The sequence below is a fragment of the Eptatretus burgeri genome, chromosome 15 (genome assembly GCF_056783735.1).
Source record: "Eptatretus burgeri isolate ZD-2024b chromosome 15, Ebu_testis_v1, whole genome shotgun sequence".
Classification (NCBI taxonomy): Eukaryota; Metazoa; Chordata; class Myxini; order Myxiniformes; family Myxinidae; genus Eptatretus; species Eptatretus burgeri.
In genome coordinates, this window is record NC_140975.1 from 34,549,338 (window position 1) to 34,570,165 (window position 20,828).

The 20,828-nt window shown below is 41.9% G+C and overlaps 1 protein-coding gene and 1 pseudogene across 1 annotated transcript in view; one reads left to right on the forward strand and one right to left on the reverse strand.

Annotated features, from left to right (window-relative positions):
* The window catches only part of KIF26B (kinesin family member 26B), a 227,864-nt gene that overhangs the window by 114,943 nt on the left and 92,093 nt on the right, over positions 1–20,828 (reverse strand). The gene's annotated exons all lie outside the window — the stretch shown is intronic.
* LOC147011906 (uncharacterized) lies at positions 15,739–18,661 on the forward strand (annotated as a pseudogene).

Here is a 20,828-nt window from a genome sequence, read left to right on the forward strand (position 1 = left end):
AACAAACAGACAGGGGTGAAAACAGTAACCTCCGTCCATCTTCGATGGCAGAGGTTAATTAAGGAAAATAAAGCTCTGGAGGCACAATTGACCTTAGATCAAGAATGGCTGAAGTTCTGAATTTCCAAATTCCAAGATTCCCAATAGTTATTGCATTACACTGAACATACAAGTCCTGTAACTGCAGTAACCGACACAAGATGATGCATGTAAACTTGTATGCCTGGTGTTGGTTTAGCGGTTAGGGTGGTGGCTTTGGAACTTAGGGTCCTGAGTTTGAGCCCTGTTTCCCACTGAATTAACACCAGTGGGTTGACTCAGCCTGTCATCCTTCCGAGGTCGGTAAAATGAGCACCAGTGTACTGGTAATAGGGGCACTGCATCAACGACATAGCTGCGCCCTGAACCAATGATGCAACCAGCAGCCAAAAGGCAGTACATGATTGGTACGTAAACTCGTAAAGCCTTCAAACATGTTGAGCTCTTCACTGTATATCAGATAGACAATTGAGATATATCCAAAGAATGATTCCATGACAAGAACTTTCATCATTTCAAATGTGAAGTTTCACAAAATGTTTCTGAATCTAAGATGTTGTAAAAGCATCGTGCTCTTTTTCTTGGTGCACAGGTTACTGTGTTATTAAAGATACATAATTGCTTGTGTGTTCACTGAAAAAACCCATCTTCTTTGCCTTTTTTCATTTCTCATATTAATTCATATTGAAATGTTTATTTTTCACACCAAAGGCCACTAATGAGGTAACTTCGTGTGGGGATGATCAATGCATTATAATATGGGGGCATTCAAGAAAGCATCAGTTAGCACAAGCAAATGGTTATACAACCACATGCACAGATCCGAACTGGAAACTTGTACCCTGGTTAACACATCCATATATAGATATATATTATATTATATGTATGTATGTACTGTATATATATGTATGTTTCATTATGAGCCTGGTGTGGCTAAGTGGTTAAGGCGGTGGCTTGGGATCCCTGGGGTCCTGAGTTCGAGCCCCACTGGCCACTGAGTTAGCATCAGGGGGGTTGACTCAGCCTGTCGTCCTTCCGTAGGTAGACGAAATGAGCACCAGTATACTGGTAATTATCCCTGCATGGTCAAAGGCAATGAAATGGTTGGCGTCAGGAAGGGCATTGGGCCATAAAAACATTGCTACAAGAGAGGGTGCCATGATTGGAGCCTGAAAAAAGCTGACACCTGCTCAGGGATAAAGGCTTTCAAATGGTGTGATGATGATGATATATATATATATATATATATATATATATATATATATATATATATATATATATATATATATATATATATATATATATATATATATATACATGTTTCATTGTTCTTGTTCTTTATCTGCTTCCAAATCCCTGGGCCAAAGTGGGCTAAAAAAAGAAAGAAAGAGAGGGATGGAGCTTGGCTCGTGCCTCTACGTTCAAACGAGTGGTTGCATGTTCCTGCATGACGTTAAACGAGGAAATCAGGTAATTTGGCCGATCATTGCCGTGTTGCAGTTCCAATATAATTTTTGTCACAGGTGTTAGAAGTCCATTTCTGGCTTCAGACATTTTTCTGGGTGTTTCTTTCCCTACCCCTTTCTTTCTTCAGGTGTCTCGCTGTTTTGTCCCTTTAACCTGCTGTTTTGTTTTTGCCTCCTTTCCAATGAGTTCATGAATTTATTTGGAATTTAGAAAGGGCTTTGGATAGCAACTTGTTCATGGATATCACTTTTGATGTGAAACCTTCTGAGAGCAGATGAGTCAACTTGAACTCTGTGCCATTATATACTCTTCTTCTTCTTCTTCTTTCGGCTGCTCCCGTTGGGGGTCGCCACAGCGGATCATCCGTATGATCCGCATAGTGATTTGGCACATGTTTTACGCCGGATGCCCTTCCTGACGCAACCCTGGTCGCCTCTTACGACACAGGGATATGATTATATACATGTGCCATTATATACATATACATATAATATATATGGACATATACAGTGGCCTGCAAAACTATTCATCCCCTCCAAAGATTTCACATTGTGATGCCACCTGAGGTTATTCCATGATGCTTTCAAATCAAACTTAATAAATATAGTCTTCACAAACTACTCCAAAGTGATAAAGCCAAAAAATGCAGATAAAATGTGAATAAGTTAGATTTACAGAGAAAAATCAGATGATTCTCAGTTGCATAAGTATTTAAACCCTTTTCTTAACTAATCCCAAATCACTTCAGGTGCAAATTATTTGTTTGAAAAGGTGAAAAAAATAAGTATAAAATACAATAATAGGCTTCACCTGAATGTAATCAGTGGTTTAACTTAAAAATGAAGCTCCCCCACTTATCAAAGGAGTTTTAAGGTGCAACTCACTCGGTAAACCAACAAGAAAAACATGAAGACCAAGGATCTTTCCAAACAAATCAGACATAAAATGGTGGAGAAGCTCTGTTCAGGAGAGGGTTATAAGAAGATTTAAAAGTCACTCATTATCCCTTTGAGTATTGTAAAATCCATCATTAAAGGCCCTGTCACACCTTGACGTTTTAGCCAGCGTATGGCAAGGTATCAAAATGTATGTAAAACGCTGGCGTACGCTGAACTAGTGATGGTTTTTTTTTTCCAGTTTTGGATGTATTCATAACGAGTTGGACGTATGCATAACGTATTAGTAACGTACACAGAATGTTTCGATAACATATAGATAAGTTATATCAACGAATGCTGAGCGTGTTGTCGGCGTTCACAACCTATGCCCAACGATAGTCTAACTTATGCATAGCGCGGCAGCGTATCGCCGACGATCACATGGCGTAGCCTATTAAAAGGCTGCGGCTCGACGATTCAAATCATAACCGCACTAGACATCGAAGTGTCAAGCCGCTGTCACACCTTGACGTTTTAGCCAGCGTATGCTGACGTATGAAAAAATTGGTCGAATACGCTGGCACACGTCGAATACGTTATGGGTAAGTTTTGTATACGTTAAGAGCACTCTGAAACATGTTGAAGCACGCTGGTTTACGTCGTAGTACGCCGAGTACGTCGACAAATTTTCAGCATGTTGAAAATTTTTCGACGTATGCCAGTGTATGACGCACATTCCGCATATGCTGGCCATAAGTTGTAGGCACGTCACGCGATCGTTGACACACGTTACTTGTAAGTTACTCATAAGTCGAAACATGTCGAGGTAATGTTTAGCGTCTGTGTTCCAGACTCCCTGTTTTTTTTTTCTTTTTCTTCGGTATGACGGTGATGTTGACACTTCGATTTCTAGTGCGGTGATGATTTAAATCGTTGAGCAGAAGCCTATTAATTATCTTTTATTGTAATGTGTAATGTAAAGCTAGTGTAATGACTTCCACGGATCTCCTGTCGCAGCCAACGTGTGGCCTTTAATGGAGTTATTTCATCCCCCTCTTCCTGTCCAGGCTGGAGTTCCTCAAGGCAGCGTTCTGGGCCCTGTTCTTTTTCTGGTTTTCATCAATGATCTCTCTGGCTCTCTGGAAAATCCTCTTTATCTCTTTGCTGATGACTCCACCCTCTGTCGTACAATCTGTCATCCCTTAGACTGGGAAGCCGCAGCTTCTTTGCTCTCTGCAGATCTGGATAAAATCACTAACTGGTCCAACACATGGAACATGTCTTTCAATCCTGACAAATCTCACACTCTTACTGTGTCTCTCTAAAAGGACAGTTTAACCCCCCCCCCCCCCAACCCGCCCATCTACTTTCGGAACAATCGTCTGGAAGAAGTCCTTTCATTCAAGCTTCTGGGTCTCACTATCTGCCATGATCTTTCCTGGGAAAGCCACATTTCCAACCTGGGCTCCAAAGCCACTTGCCGACTGGGAATCATCCATTGTGCAAAGTCCTTCACCTGAGCTCCTGACCACATACAAAGCTTTCGTCCACAGCCTGATGGAGTACTGCTCTCCCCTCTGGGCTGGTGCTCCTGCCTCTCACCTTTCTCGGCTTCATGCTGTGGAAACCAAAGCTTTTTGGATCATTTATATCTCCCGCGATGAGGCTGAGTCTTTTGGCCTCTCACTCTCTCACCACAGGCAGGTTGGTGGTCTTTCTGTCTTCTACAGTCTCCTCTCTGGTCTCGCCCCCACCCCGCCCTGTCTGCGATGTCCCCACCATATTTCTGCAAGGCACTCAAGGTCCGCCAACAAACCCCTTTCTGGTAAAACTACCAAAATCACGAATCACTGCTCACCTTCACTCTTACATTCCTCTTTTTCCCCACCTTTGGAATAAACTCCCACTCTCTCTTCAATCCCATTCTTCCCTCCAGGCCTTCAAAACAACTGTTCACCACCACCTCTTATCATCCCCCATCCAAATGCTCGATCTTTTCGACCCCCGTTAATCCACCCCAAACCCACCTCCTTCAAATTCCTTGCTTTTCTTCCTTAAAGTCCCTGTAATGTCCATCTTCTATTCCCCATGTTCCCCACCCCATCCCTCTCCCTTCCACAGATCTGCTCATGTCTTTGTTCCCCACTGTTTCATCCTTCTCTCTCCTGCCCCTCTTGTCTCATGCCCCCCTTGCTGTACATTGTGTGTTAGCTCTCATATGAGCCTCATCAATGTATACAAAAAAAAAAAGCAAACAACATTGTCAGGGATTCTCTGCAACTTCCCTACCAACCTCCCGGCTCGTTAACCAACCTCCTGACTCAATCATTTATCTTTGCATTTTTGCTAATATTTGTGATGAAGCAAAAGTTTGGACCTGAGCAATTATGTATACAGACTATGAAGGACAATGAGTCAGTTACATCACAGAGTTCCACACATCTGCCCAAAGATATTTTATCTTGTACCCATGTTTTTGTATGCAACGACCTTGGCAGCGCTTCTCTGCAAATCACTCAGCATGACCTTTCTGTGTTCCCATCGTGTGCTGCCTTTTTGGCTGCTGGTTGCATCATTGGTTAGGGGTGCAGCTATGCTGCTGATGCAGTGCCCCTATTACCAGTATACTGGTGCTCATTTTGCTGACCTCATAAGGATGACAGGCTGAGTCAACCCCCTGGTGTTAATTCAGTGGCCAACGAGGCTCGATCTCAGGATCATAGGATCACAAGCCACCACCCTAACTGCTAAGCCAACACCAGGACCCTTCTGAGTTATTACTAGGAAGGACAATAACTTCATCCTTGATTTTAATGGAAAGTCTGAAACGGTCAGTTTACACAGACTCAAGGCTGCCTACATGGATAAAGAGTCTAATGCAACTCATTGGACTGCTGTCGCAGAACAAACTCCAGATACATCGACTCCTACTGTTTTTGTGAGCCAAAACACAAAAGCACTGAATTCAGCCCCCATCGACATCTGCATCAACTGCTTTGCCACCATCAACTACATCAGACATGCAGAAAACTCTTTCCGGCAGACATGTCCATCGGCCTCACATTTTTGCAGGAATTCCACTAAACCTGAGGTCGATATCATTATCAATCAATCATCTCTCTTTGATCATCCATCTAGGGTGGAGCTAGTGTAATGACTCATTAATTTTTCTTCGCATTTTGCAAATAATTGTGATGAAGCAAACTTGTGAACACGAGCAGCCAATTTTCTCGAGAGGAGGTTTTCCAGAGAGCCAGTAGACATTGAGGGCACTGCAAGGTGGCCTTAAAGAGAACTCGTCATCATGACACTAGGAAGCCCACTTGCTTTTTCCTTACAAGCCTTTTCCCATTCACGAGTCATCCAGCACGTCAATATTTATTAGTGACTTGTTTCTGCATCATCGAGGGATTTCGTTAGGTTGGTTAAACGACCACGACCAAAATTAACGAGTCTACCCTTCTGCCTGCTATTTTTGATGTCGTTTCAAGCCTCGGCGTCAAGGGTCTATTCTTCTTCACTAATTGTTGGAGAGACAACGGAGGATTAATTATCAACCAGACTTCATTTACAACGCATCATTGCGTTTTGAATGCGAGTTGCGATTTCTCTTGTTCTGGTTTAAACACCACCACCATAACCAGCATACTAAAAAGAACAACCACCAGACATCTATAACATCTTACTTGAACTGAGAATGCAAAACCAATAACCTCATGTTTGCCAAACAACTGCCCGATCCATTGAGCTACGGGGACCCTGCTTCTTATAAAAAGTCATGTTGAAAAAGTCTGCAAATGTAATCGTTTCCGTGAACAACCTTGACCTCAGCAGACCATATCACAACATACAGGCAAAAAATGTTCACTGAACTACGGACCAACTCCAACATGCAATGTCTACAAAGATGGATTCTTGTGCATGAGGTGGAATAAAAAAAAGTTTTCACCTTTTCAAGACATGCGTCAATAAAACATGAAATATTGTGCATCGGCAAACTCCCCCACCGCTGGGGCATAATATGTGGCATTGGTTGTAAACTCGATAGAAGAGCACTAAGATTTGTGACAAATGTCGCTCATGCAGTACCATTCTTTCATGGACAGGAGGAAAACTTTTTCTCTCCTGCGTGAAGCCAGATTTGGCAAGGAATAAGCAAATGCTCTTCAATTGTATGATTTCCATTCATGCATTATATGCTGTCTGACTGTTACTCCGAAACATTTAATCGACAGCATCGAAGCACCAAAGTAGCAATATCTAATGTACATTATCAAGATATTGGTACTGTTAAGTTTATGGTTTTAGAGCACTATTTCAAAGGCTGAAATAAGAGTGACAGATTCACAGGAAAGCGTACAATAAATTCTTAGTCGTGGCTGCATTTCTATCGCAAAGATCCAGGCAGGACTCTTTTCAAGAAAATTCCCGATTGGCAAATTGGAGGCAAATGCTGAATCACACGAGGGAGAGCTGTGGACTCCAAATCTCATCTAAAGCATTCGGGAGATGTGGCTCACGCTGTCCGGTTTAGGAGCAGACTGGTGAAGAGTGGAATGCACTGTGGCACCTGACGAAATATGAATAAGCTGCCATTTCAGCATCGGGTGTCATTAAATTTGCACGACCGCCACAAATCGATGCTGCTATTTTTATAGGAAAAGGCTACCATCATGCCGGTCTGCGGCTGAGTTCACTGGGAGTATGTTCTGCACTTTCTCACCAAACAAGGAGCATGGCCTGACTCAATCTGAGCTGCAGTTTTACCTCGACCTATTAGTAATACCTGCAGTGCCCAGGTAGCAGAGCCAAGGATTTATTTTCGGTTGTATTGTTGACCGTTCCACATGACCCTTTTCAATACTGATATAAAAAAAGTGAATCCTTTCGACTATTTCATCCAAAAGCTGGCTGTTAGATTGGAATTCTGTTTGTTCTGGTTAACCCCTGGGTAAGCCTTGAAAAGGTTTGGCTGCTACCATTGTAATTGGATTTTGGCACCGAGAGCAATTTTGCCCCTCTGAGGTTTTCTATTTATTTTCCTTCCCCAATCCTAAAAGTCCCTTTCTTGAGATGCTTTTGCAACAAATGTAGTTTTATTTTCCCAGCAATTTTAAGTGAAATGAAGAGCTGTATACTTATTACCTACGAATTGGTGGGTGGAGGGGGATAAATAGAGAAAAGTTGCAAAAAGAAGGATATGGGAGGAATGGTGGAGAGGTCAAAATGTACACTTTATTTGGGTACATAATAAACCAAACTGTTCAAACAGTTCAATTGAAAGTGAAATTCGCCTTCCTAAGGCTGTTCAATCCCACTTTTCCGAGCGGCACTTTAAAGCAGGCCATGCATCATCATCTCAACCTCCATCCCGATGTGTAATGTTTTATACCCCATTAACCCAATATCACCCAACCCTTTTACTTGTGTTCCCTTCCTGCTTTCATATATATATATATATATATATATATATATATATATATATATATATATATATATATATATATATATATATATATCTCTCTCTCTCTCTCTCTCTCTCTCTCTCTCTCTCTCTCTCTCTCTCTCTCTCTCTCTCTCTCTCTCTCTCTCTCTCTCTCTCTCTCTCTCTCTTTCTCTCTCTCTCTCTCTCTCTCTCTCTCTCTCTCTCTCTCTCTCTCTCTCTCTCTCTCTCTCTCTCTCTCTTCATTCAATCCCTTGCTTGATGTGTTCAATTGTTGCCCCACTGTTAGTTTATTTTCCTTTTTTTTTCTTTTCTCCTCTGTCCCCTCACCTTTCCATGAGCATTTTATGTATAAAATAAAATTTTATGTTTTACTTCTTTCATGTATAAAAAAGCGCCCCTGACCAGTACGGCTTCTTTGCCGATTTCAGAATCCAGAGGTCGGAAAATAAATGTTTTCCGAGTAATCAGTTAATATTCTCTGAAATCTTAGTTGACAATTGTTTTCCTAAATTCAAAAATCAGTTGAAAAGTTTGAATTATTTTTTTTTCCAGAAAAAAAGGACTGCACCACCATCTCCGCAGCACCTGATATTGATTCCACTTGGGAATACTTTCTCTTTTGCATCGTACCTGTTGCTATCCTATCCATCCCTCTGCTACACTGAGTCACGTGGAGAGGAGGTTGAGGAAAAAGCTCCTTGATTCCTCAACATGGAAAGAAAACCCGATTGAAGGCAACTTTAGGTCATACTCTAAAGGCTCACAACAAGTGTTTGTCCATCCTGAGAAAAGGCATAAAATACCATCTTACAAACCACAACGCTGAACTCGTCTCCTTAGTCCGAGTCATCGCAGCACTTCATCAAGTCAATCATTGGTGTATGCTCTCCCTCCATCCCCTATCTCACCTCAACCATCCATCCTCATGAAGCAGAATGTCAAAACTCTGCTTTGCCAATATAAGGCAGAAAGTCTTTCCTGTTTTCAAACAGCCTGATCCACTCAACTCTTGACATGCTGCTGTTCCTCTCTCAGTAATGGATGGAGGCCCTAAATTTCAATCAGGAGGTCAGAACCATCTCATTGGACATTTGACAGTCTGGCATCTGCCAGTAGCATTCATGGTTGCCTTAATTCCTGGATCTCTGACTTCTCACACTCACGCAGTCAACATCTTGCTGTCAATTAAGTCCTCTTCTTCCCTCTCCCAGTGGAGGCAACACTTCCCCAAGGCCCAGTCTTTTCCTGATCTCTCTGTACTCAACAAATTATCTCTCCGATAGGCCTGGTGTTGGCTTAACGGTTAGGTGGCTGGCTTAAGATCCTAGTCTTGAGTTCAAGCCCCTGTTGGTTGACTGAGGCTGTCATCCTTATGAGGTTGGCAAAATGAGTACCAGTGTGCTGGTAACAGGGGCATTGCATCAGCAGCACAACTGTGCCCTCAGAAAATGATGCAGCCAAGCAGCTCAAGGCTGCATACAAATACATGAATCTCTCTGATGCTCTGGAAAATGCTCTCTTCCTTTTGCAGATGACTCCACATTGTGTTGTACAGTACCTCATCCCACTACTTAGCAAACTGCAGCAGTGTCACTCTGTTGATCTGAAATTGATTAGTTGGATGTTGGTCTAATAAATGGAACATTTCTTCAAATCCAGAAAAATCTCACAGTCTCTTCCTGTCGCTCGGGAAGGGTCAAACCAACTAACCTGTCTCTTTCCATGGTGAGCCAATGGACGAGGTTTAGTCTCTTGAACTTATAAGCTTCAATCAGCCATGACACCTCGGTCAACCACATAGCAAAGCTGGCCTCCAAAGTGAGCTTACAGACTGTGAATCCAAGTCTTTCCTTGGAAAATCAGAGCTACTCACAGGCCTTTGCCCATAGCTCAATGGAGTACTATTCTCCCCCATGGGCTGGAACCCCAGTATCAAATCTGTCTCCTGGATTCTGCGGAAACTAAAGCTCAGCTCTCCACATTATTGCAATCACCCATAACGAGGCCGAAGGACAAGGTTTGTTGCTTTCACATCGCAGGCAGTTCAGTGCAATGTGTACTGGATGTGGTGCAATGGGCAGTGTAGGCAGCTGAACATATAGTGTGGGTGTTGGGATGAGCAGTGGGGGTAGCGGGACGGCCACTGGGGGTGGCAGATTGTGCAGTGTTGTGGCAGCTGGGGACAGTGGGGGCAGCTGGGGATACACGGTGGGGATGGTGGTGCACGCGGTGGGGAGGCAGAGCTTGTGGTGGAGGCTGTAAGGCGCATGGTGGGGACAGCGGGACGCTTAGTGGTAGTGGCAGGAAGCAGGTGGTGTACAGACAATGAAGATTTAATGTTCATGAGCTGACTTGCTCTACAGACTGGATTTATCTTGTGCATTCCCATTTCTGTCAGACGAAGACAGGCATCGTGACCGAGACAAAAACGTGGATTATTAAAAGCACGAGAAAAGTAGGACTGTAAGATTTGGGTGACGCTACATGGAGTGCAGACTTGCGAGCACGGCATATTTGGAACAAGAACAAGAACAAGAACAAGAACAAGAACAAGAACAAGAACAAGAACAAATATTTCGAGAAGAAGAAGAAGAAGAAGAAGAAGAAGAAGAAGAAGAAGAAGAAGAAGAAGAAGAAGAAGAAGAAGAAGAAGAAGAAGAAGAAGAAGAAGAAGAAGAAGAAAGAAAAATATTTAGAGAAGAAGAAGAAGAAGAAGAAGAAGAAGAAGTCACAGTGAGGTATTTGTTGAGAAGAGCTAGATTTTATTTTTAATGTCATATTCAGAAGCTTTTAATCAAATGAACAAATTAAAACTTTTAAGTAGAACTGAGTACGAGAAAGATAAAGAATAACAAAGGAAATAATAATAAGCATAATGAGCACAAAATTGAACGTGTAAAAATGGTTTTGTCATTTAAATTTTACTTTTTGAAAATATTTGAGAATAAGAGGTTGAACTACAATGGAAGAAAAGCATAAAAGGAAGACACCTGGCATAAAAGATCGTTTGCACGATTGAATTGAGGCCTAGATGCAATGGTGGACCGCGATGTGAGGGCGGGAGACACGGATAAGACATGGGAAATGGATGAAAAATACAATTGAACACACACAGACAATAACCAACAGGGGAAGACAGGACAGGTATGATGCAAAATATTAGCTGTTGGCAAAGTTTTCAAGGAACAGGCAAAACCACATCCACATCAACATGGCGCACAAGATGTTTACGAATGCAAAGTTAAAATTCCATGATGATTATATCGAGTGAGTCTAACATTTTAAAAATTTTTGTTTTAGTTTCTCTTTCAGGCGAATGTCAACAACAGAAGATAATCACCTTCACTTCCAGTGCTGAGTTTGATCATGAAATGCATGTCCATTCAGCAGTCATCGTTGATCAACCTTTGACAATGGAGATTTCATCCAACTTGAAGGACTTTAGGAAAGGTTATGTCTGGCAAAACTTCAGGCGATGAAGTAAAAATTTATGGAGGCTAATAATGGATTCTTCCTTTTAATTTAACACCATCACTTAATCCCATCTCCTTGTGGGGTCGACTGGGGAGAATGGTTCTGGCCCAAGTCTTTTGGAACGAACTGCCGGGTCCTGATGCTCAACTGGCAGGAATTTGGCATTTTGCCTGTGTGGACGCAATAACTTGTCCACTCTTTGCAAAAGTCACCATGGGATATTTAATTTCCACCAACGACCTGTCCTGGCAGATGGGACCTCCAGCTTAATGGCCATTCGAGGGTTGGCACACGCATTGATGCATCACATTGTGTGCAAAACACCGGAGTGACAGTTTGTTAGTGGGACGTGGGTCGAGATTCGAACTGAGACGAGGCAATTCAAAGGCGAGTATGCCTGCTTCTAACTATCCTGGCAGCTCGAGATGGCAATGGTAAAGATTTTACGTAAACGATCAACGGCTTCCAGGGAAATGCAATGTCTCACTTCATTCCACAATTTTCAAGGTTGGGCAAAGCGGTGCTTCCATTCCCTAATCTGCTCATTTGGAATGGTTTTCCAATTTGTGGATTAAGTTGACCTTCGGATTAAGTTTACCAGTGACCTTTGCATCATCACTCAAATTAACTCTGATGATTAAATGCAACACTGAGAGATGGCAATTGGGGAAAGATCACTAGACAATGGCTTGGGCAAGTTTGATAGTTCTGGTGTTCAAAGATTCCCCAACAATAGTTGGCTTTGCTCTAATATGTCACAAACATATCTAACAGCCAGAGCAGCTGCGTCACCAGAATGAACACGGGGATGTTGCCTTGGAAAACTCTTAGACTCGCTAAGACATAAGGTTAAATTATTAAGGGGTGAGAAGGGGGGAAATGGGGGAGCATGAGTGAGCACGATGAGTTATATGCAGTGACCTTTGTATCACCACTCAAATACTCTTAACGGCAGCAGCTTGCAATGGCTTCCCTTGGCATTAATGTGATAAATAAATAATGCATGTTTTCTATCTTCTTTCTCCGAGACATCACTGACGATCAATGCTCCTTGTTATGCAACGTCCGCTTCCGTATTGACATCTTGTTAGCATTCTTTTTAGATCAGTGCTACGGTCATAAATCATGCCCCAAACTGCCCACTGTGGGCCATAATCATTACGCTAACTTACATTTGATTACTCACTGACTTTTATACTCCCCAACACCTCAGGTCATAAATTACAATGCAGATGCTCGATTACACGTGCAAACGAAGCCAAAGTGTGGTGCTCGACCGAACCTTCGAAAGGACTACTCATGCACTTTGTGCCATTTATCAAAAGTAAGAATATTGGAAAATAAAAAGTTCTTATTCACAATTGATGGACATCAAATGTGTGGCAATTACTGGGTTTTGTCAAAACGAGGGAAAACATTTAAAATATAGTAATGAAAGTAATTCTTTTTTCTCATGATCAGGATGACACTATACCTGTACGTCAAGCGATGAGAGCCACGTGATTGCAGTCAGTGAGTGCCTTCATGTAGTCCTGTAAAGGATCGCCACGAATCTCCTCTGCACAGTCTTGCACTACATGCAGGACTGTCTGATCTTGATGACCACAAGAATGGTCTGGGCCTTTAGTTAGCTTCCACTTGTGTATATGGTGAGAAGTTCTTGCATATAGAGTTTGCAGTCAGTTGAGAGCATTCCACTGGTGTCTGGACAGATCAAAGCTTGTGGGCTTCTGGGAGGGGTTTGAGATTAGCTGGCCATTTCAAACTGATGTATTTTCCCATTGCTTATACCACAAATCCTTGTTATCCATGCTGGTGCCTCTCATTCCCCGAATCCAGAAAGGCTTTTGTGACTTCCTTTGAGATTCTGGAGGGTTCACCAGCTATTCATGGATGTGCAGGTTAACATTGGACTCTATCCGGAGATATTCTCGAGATGTTCACATTTGCCTGTGAATGTCTGGGGGTGCGATGTTGGTCAGCACAGGTTGCCACCTCAGGGTGTTAGAGGTAATTATTGATGCAGAGTTAAGAATAGTATCAAGGCATTTAATATGACTGCTGCCAGCCCAGATGTGTACACAGTATTCCACAACAGGAAGTCAGAGTACTGTTTTCTCCATGAGCGGATGCAATTACTGTACACACATGATTGCTCGAGCAGGGAATGAGTTTTGCTGTCTTCAGAAGGAGCCCATGTCTTCAAATGATGTCATAGACCACTGACACATCTATTAAGGCAACATCATTCTTGAGAGAATGTTGATGTCCAGCATATTGGATGCTAATATCAGGATCTGATTAACACAGCCTCTTCCTAGTCTGAATCCTGCTTGTTCCACTGGGATAGAGGGCTCAACTAGAAGCGAGATGCGGGTTAGGAGGAGACACTCAAACAGCTTGTATGAAGAGCAGTGCAATGTTATGGGTCAATTGTTTGAGGGGTTATTATCTAGCAGTATTTTTGGCTTCGTGTGGTCTCTCCACATTGAATGGATGATGCCAGATTGGTGGATGAGCGCAAAGAAAGAGGTGATCTAAGCACTAGCCTTCGGTCCAAGATATAATTTTTAAAGAATTCTGGGGATATGTCGTCTTTTTGCTGTTATCTCAAACTTAGTAGAATTGAGAGTCAGATCTATTTCACGATGAGTGCACGGAGATGCCAGGTAGGAGGTAGAAGGTAGTGCAGACATGATGATGTGCAAAGTTCGCAGATGAGAGAAGTTGAGTGGCTATGTCAGGATTGCCAGTTGCTTCATACTCCTTCAAAGGGGCTTCAATTTCTGGCTGTCAGGAAGGGGTGAAAGTTTTCAAATAGCCTCCAAGGGTGTTCATTGAGGAAGCAGACTTGAAGAGTTGACAAAAAATATTTTGGAGTTCTTGGGTCTCAGAAAAATAATGATCCTCTCATCTACTTCTGTGGCAGAACCTGGCCAATTGGCTTACATAAATTCCACTGAGGTGCAGTCTTCAGTGAGATGAGTCACACTTCATTTCATCATGGATGATGAGATGGTGATGCGAGCTGTGAGAGAATTAGCAGAGTGTCAGATGTGATTCTATTGGAGGCTGTGTTGAGTCGTCAATTGATACAAAGCAGAGATCAGGGTTGTAATTCTTATTCCAACTACATCAGTGGAACGAGGTTGCTTGGGATCATACAGGAGGAAACAGTCGCAGACCAAAGCACAATCAGACAACTATTTGCCAACGCCATTGTTGTCACTATATTCGCAGGAGTAATGGTGGCTGTTGAAATCTCTTAGGTGTATTCCAGGATACTGTAATACCAGGAGGGCAGGGTGTGGCCACACCACTGAACTGAAAATATATAGAACGTTCATAACCCGTGAAAAGTGGAGCTGCCATGTCGCCATATTGGCTAGCACTCCGCAGCTGACTCGCTTCGCGGATCTAGTTCATTTGGAATGTTTCCCAGATTAAAAAAGTTAAATAAGGATTAAAATGCCATTTTGTGTGGCAATAAGCTGCTCCAATCGGTTACGGGAGGGTTGTGGAAAGACATTTCACAGGTAAATTTTTACATGTTAATGAACAGGAATGGAGTAGTGTTACTGTGAAACATCACTGTAGTATTGCAACTTTTCATTTGGCATCCATCACATGAACCCCTGTTCGTACTTCAATTCGTATGTCAGAAATTGGTTCCTAACAGGTTTTTTTTTAATGTAGTATAGGTAAGAATAACGAGTGCATTTATGTCAACGGCTTCCATAATCCATAATCCCACCTTCTCGTCGGGTCGGGCCGAGGGAAGCTTGACCAAAGTCTTTCAAAGACTGGCTGGTGCCAGCATGAGCTCGACAGCTTCGGATCATTTTTGTTTAAAAAAATTTATACAGTAAAGGTAAAGGAAGTTCATTTTATTAACACACTGGGTTGCAGATTTCCTAGAGGCAACCAGCGCTCATGATGGAATGGCTGGTGAAGATGAAGAGAGCCTATCTCACACCACACTCACACTCTACCATCTGCTCAGATCACTTTGAAGAGAAGTGCTTTGATCATACTGGCCAAATAACACGACTTTGCAAAGATGCTCTGCCAACGCTATTCAACATCCTTGCACATCTAATGAAGGTTTAGACTAGTGCTTGAATGAATATTTTACTGAGTTCGATGCTTATCCAAATGTTCAATACTATGAATCAATCTATAACATTATTAAAAGTGGTTTTCCTCTCATTGTTTTTCTTTTCAGACTGTAAGCCAGCATAAGCCTTAGTTTCCTCGAGACCTCTCATCAAATGACAGGAAACCTTCCCAGGCACCATCTGGTGATGCCACCCTTACAAAAAAGCAAGAGCAAGGCAGCCATCAAACTACGTCAGAATGTGGGTCTTCAAATCACAACTCATCGCATCAGAAATGCCGACGTGACGTGGAGTCAACCAGAGTGAACATAGAACAAATGGAGGATACCAACCACCTTCCCGATGATTCAACATCCCTTCCTTCGGACAAATGTACCAACAAGCACCCTTACATACAAAACCTGAAAACCTCACATCAAGCAATACCGATGAGACAAACTCCACGGACAGACGTTACCCACTCCAACATAAATGTGCCAAGAACTCCAGCAAAGAAAAGTGCAACTAACCACGATCACACATACAGCATTCATGAGAGTCTGAGGCGTGTCAAATGCAAGCTTGACATGATGTTTGACCACACCACCATACTACATAAACATTTGAAGAGTTCTCAAGCAGAGTCAAGGTTGCAAAGAAGACATTAAAAGATAAGAGTTTCCTGGCAGGGAGTGGCCTGGAAATGGTTGAAAAAAAATCTGCGAGGTGCCAACTGAAATCAGGAAGAAGATGGTAAATTTAAGGAATGCAGACAAGACATCCAGGGAAAGGTAACTCCCTGCACTCTGTGCATTCACCCGCACACTTCACTTCTATTTGACTAAGGCGTAAAGATATGTGCGGAAGACATTTGAACTCCAGTTGCCCCACCTTAGTGTCATCTGCAAGTAGTACAACGCTATTGATGGCAAAGCAGGGTTTACAGAAGAAGTATTCAACACTCTGGCAATGAAAACAAAGGAGGTGAGAGTGGTCATGAACTTGTCTGTGGCTTGATGCTTGATGAGATGGCAATTTATAAGCATGTTCAGTGGGATGGGAACAAGTTGCATGGTTATGACAATATTGGCACAGAGTGTTGTGATGACAGGAACCCAGTTGCATCATATGCCTTGGTCTTCATGGTCATTCTGCTTCACTCAAATTGGAAAATTCCTGTGGGCTACTTCCTAATCAATGGATTATGAGGAGCTGAATCGGCAAACATCATCCAGCAATGTCTCAGGAAGATAGCGGATGTTGGTGTGTGGATCAGTTCACTAACTTGCGATGGCCTGTCATGCCATTTCATGATGCTAGAGACACCAGGAGCAACCATGAGAACAGCTGACCTCATGCCTTCCTTCCCTCACTCTCTGGATTCCAGCCACTGGGTGAGTGTGTTTATTGACATCTGCCATGTGCTCAAGCTGATGAGGAATACTCTTGCATCGAATGGCAGCATGAAATATGGTAAGGGGATGGGGGTGGGGCTACATCAAGTGGGAATACATCAAGGAACTACACAAACTACAGGAGGAAGAGGGACTCACAATAGGAAACAAAGTACACAATGCTCACATGCAATGGCAGAAGCAAAAGATGAAGTTGAATTTGGAAGCCCAGTCCCTTAGCCGGAGCATTACAGATGCTCTTGAATTTCTACGTGATGAAGGACTACCTCAGTTTTGGGGCTGTGATGCTACTATCGATTTCATCAGAACAATAGATCATCTCTTTGATGTGTTGAATTCCTGCAGTCCATTTGCTCGGAACTTCAAAGGCCCCTCCAACCTGCTAGTGAATATGTATGGAGGTTTTTCTTGACTGAAGCGTCCGACCATCTCAGCTAACTCACAGATGATGAACGACAGTAAATGTACATAACCAACTGCAAGACACTCGTCATCGGATTTCTTTGCAGTAACAGAAGTGTGGAGTACAGGTATAGCTGGTTGCTGGAGATCTTCTGAAGCTGAAATATCTCCTGACTTTAAGATGAGTCAGGATCACCTTGAACTTTTTTTTTGTGCCATGAGCTCTTGCTTTGGCTGCAATAACAACCCTACTGCTCATGAGTTTTCAACAGCGCACAAGAAGCTGCTCATCAGGAATGAGATTGAAGGTGTATATGGTAACTTCTCAGCTCAAGACAAGACCGTCGTCCTGCATGTGTCAAGTAGCAACACTGACACTGATAGGTACACCAGTGAGGACATGCCCCGAGTAAAGAAGTATGACCTGTCTCCATGGACTCCTGCCATCTCTGACCATGACTATGCAGATATCCCTCATGTCGTCCAACTGTCTTCTTGCAAGAAAGCAGTAATCTCTTACGTGGCTGGATATGTAACCATGGCGAGAAAATGCTCATCTTGCGAGGAGTGTGTTGATGCTTCAACAATTGGTGATGTATTATAGGGAAGTTTCTTGGATAAGAAAAACAGAGGGGGCCTTACGAGAACTGCTCCAGATGTAGTGAAGGTATGTGAAACAAATGAAGAATGTCTCCAAGATTGTTGAAAACCACAAAAAGTGAGCTACCACAGTCAGTAGTAGTTATTTATGCTATGTGTACGGCTATCCTGGGTGAAGTTGGTCATCTCAACATTTTCAGCAGTCATTCAGACCACATGCTTGATTGTTCACCAGACCAAAAACGCCTATCAGCTTCCTACCTGAAGATTCGCACATATCACCTTGCAAGGCAGTTCAATGAAAAAGTGTGTGGACCAGTTCTTCATAAACAGTTGATGAAGCTCGTCTTGTTCAAACAACAGTATATCTGGCTGTCTGCTGTAATAGGTGATGTGAATATTGTACAATATGATGTACGTACATGATGTTTAGAGAACACAAAATTCATCAACTTTGAAACGATTTTTACACATGTGATTGTAATATGTAATTCAGCCATTAAAGGTGTCATGCAGATACATTAAAATGACAGGGTATATCCCATGTAGAGAAATAACATCCTGAAATATCTCACAATTTGAACGTTTCATCCAACTGATATAGATTGAGATTTGATCATTGGAAGTTAACACTCAAGGTTTTGAAAATGGCATCATATATTGTAATGATGTTACCACTTTCTTTGAATATAGTATGAATGTAATAAAAACAAAAATGCTAATCACACTTTCTGTGTGCACTGTGGACACACACACACACACACACACACACACACACACACACACACACACACACACACACACACACACACACACACACACACACACACACACACACACACACACACGTTACTTGGATGATGATATATCTGCTACTGGAGTGAATATCATGACCAAATCAGGAAAAATGCAAAAAAAACCAACATTACATGTACACATGTTGTGCAAGCAGACTACTTACTCTGCCAACGATTTGGGCTGACAAAATAAAGTTGGTTACATTTCATCACTGTGGTTTGCATCATTTTCATATGTAATAAAAAGGACAAGTAAATTCATGTTTTCAATTTTGACCAAAAATAAAACAGCGGTCCATTCAAAGTACACCGCCCCCATGCCAAATAAATAAATAACAAATCGCTGGAGCGCCGATACCACCTTGCAGCACACGGAGTCGGAATTGGGAAGGAGCGGTGTGCAATAATTGATTGATTAACTTATTAATTGCACAATTAAAATAAGTAAATAATAATCATAAAATAATGGATTTCTCAATCAATTGCCAAATCGCAGACCAAAACCACCACTGTTTCATCCAAATTTGTAACTTTTTGAAAATTAAGTCATTAATCAAAAAATGAATAACTAATTGATCAATTGATTAATCAATAAATAAAAAATATTCCTTATAGCCAAATCACTTGGTCACTGTCATGTCCAAATATCAGCTTCCGAGCTCAAAATATGCCAGAGATAGTGCCAGGATAAGAAATAAAATAAATAAGTAATTAACAAATTGATAATAATTAAGTAATTAATCAATTAATTCACAAATAAAAGAGTAAAAAAATAACGTTTTTGCAAAAGCACATCTTCACTTTTGTCCTAAATTTTAGCTTCCGAGCTCAAAGGATGGCTGAGATATCGCTCAGACAAACGAACAAACAAACAAACAAGCAGTCAGACTGGTACTTACGAAATCGTCAACTTGACCTCTGACCTTGTCTAATAAAAGCTGTCTCTCGAGAAGGTAGTGACGCAAACCAAAAGTTTATACGATTATTCTATAGCAAACCATCAAAAATCGTAACGTCGACCGAAGCAAAAATATCCATTTCTCCACGCAATTATTTAATATTATTTTATCAATGTCAGAAAACCATAATAATCGGCCATCCACCAACAATCTTTACATAATCCGACGGCTTAGCGAGCCAGGCATGCGACGATAACCTTTATTGGGATAAAAAAAATGACTTTTAAACACCATCTTTATCGAAAACACTGTCAGCGCGCACACGGAAAACCTTTACGTGATCAACGACGCCTCTGCTCGAGCGTGCTGCACCATGTGACGAGCTGTGACGCGGCGAGTGAAATATTTTTTAGAAATCTTAAAACATCTCCAAAACATCCGATTTTTACCAGAATTTTGACAACCGAGTTTTAAGCGTCCTCAGCGATCGCAAAAACCGAAGACAAAATTATAATTGAAGTTAAAACGAACTCGTAACGCCGAGCGAAACAAAAATACTCCATTGCTCCACATGAATTTACGGAATTATGTTTGACCTCACTGTGACCTTGACCTTTGACCGATTTTGACCAAAACCTAAGCAGCGCTAGCCATCACCCTCCTAAATCACTTGGTGTAATTTGACATTGGGAGCTTCTTCCGTTCTCGAGTTATCGTGCTTACAAACAAACACACAAACACACACACAAACAAACACACACACAAACAAACAAACAAACACACAAACAGAGGACGGAAGTCATCAATATACTTAAGAAATCTTTAGATTTCGTAAGTAACAAGCAGTCATAGACTGGTACTTACGAAATCATCAACTTGACCTCTCACCTTGTCTAATAAAAGCTGTCTCTCGAGAAGGTAGCGACGCAAACCAAAAGTTTCTACGATGATTCTGCACTAAACCATCAAAAATCGTAACGTCGACCGAAGCAAAAATCTCCATTTCTCCACGCAATTATTTTATATTATTTTATCAAAGTCACAAAACCGTAATATTCGGCCATCCACGAACAATCTTTACATAATCCGACGGCTCAGCGAGTCAGGCATGCGACGATAACCTTTACTGGGATAAAAAATGACTTTTAAACACCATCTTTATTGAAAACACCATCAGCGCGCACACGGAAAACCTTTACCAGACTCAACGACGCGTCTGCTTAAGTGCACTGCATCATGTGACGACCCGTGACGCATCAAGTGAAATATTTTTTATACAATCTTAAAACGTCTCCAAAACATCCGATTTTTAGC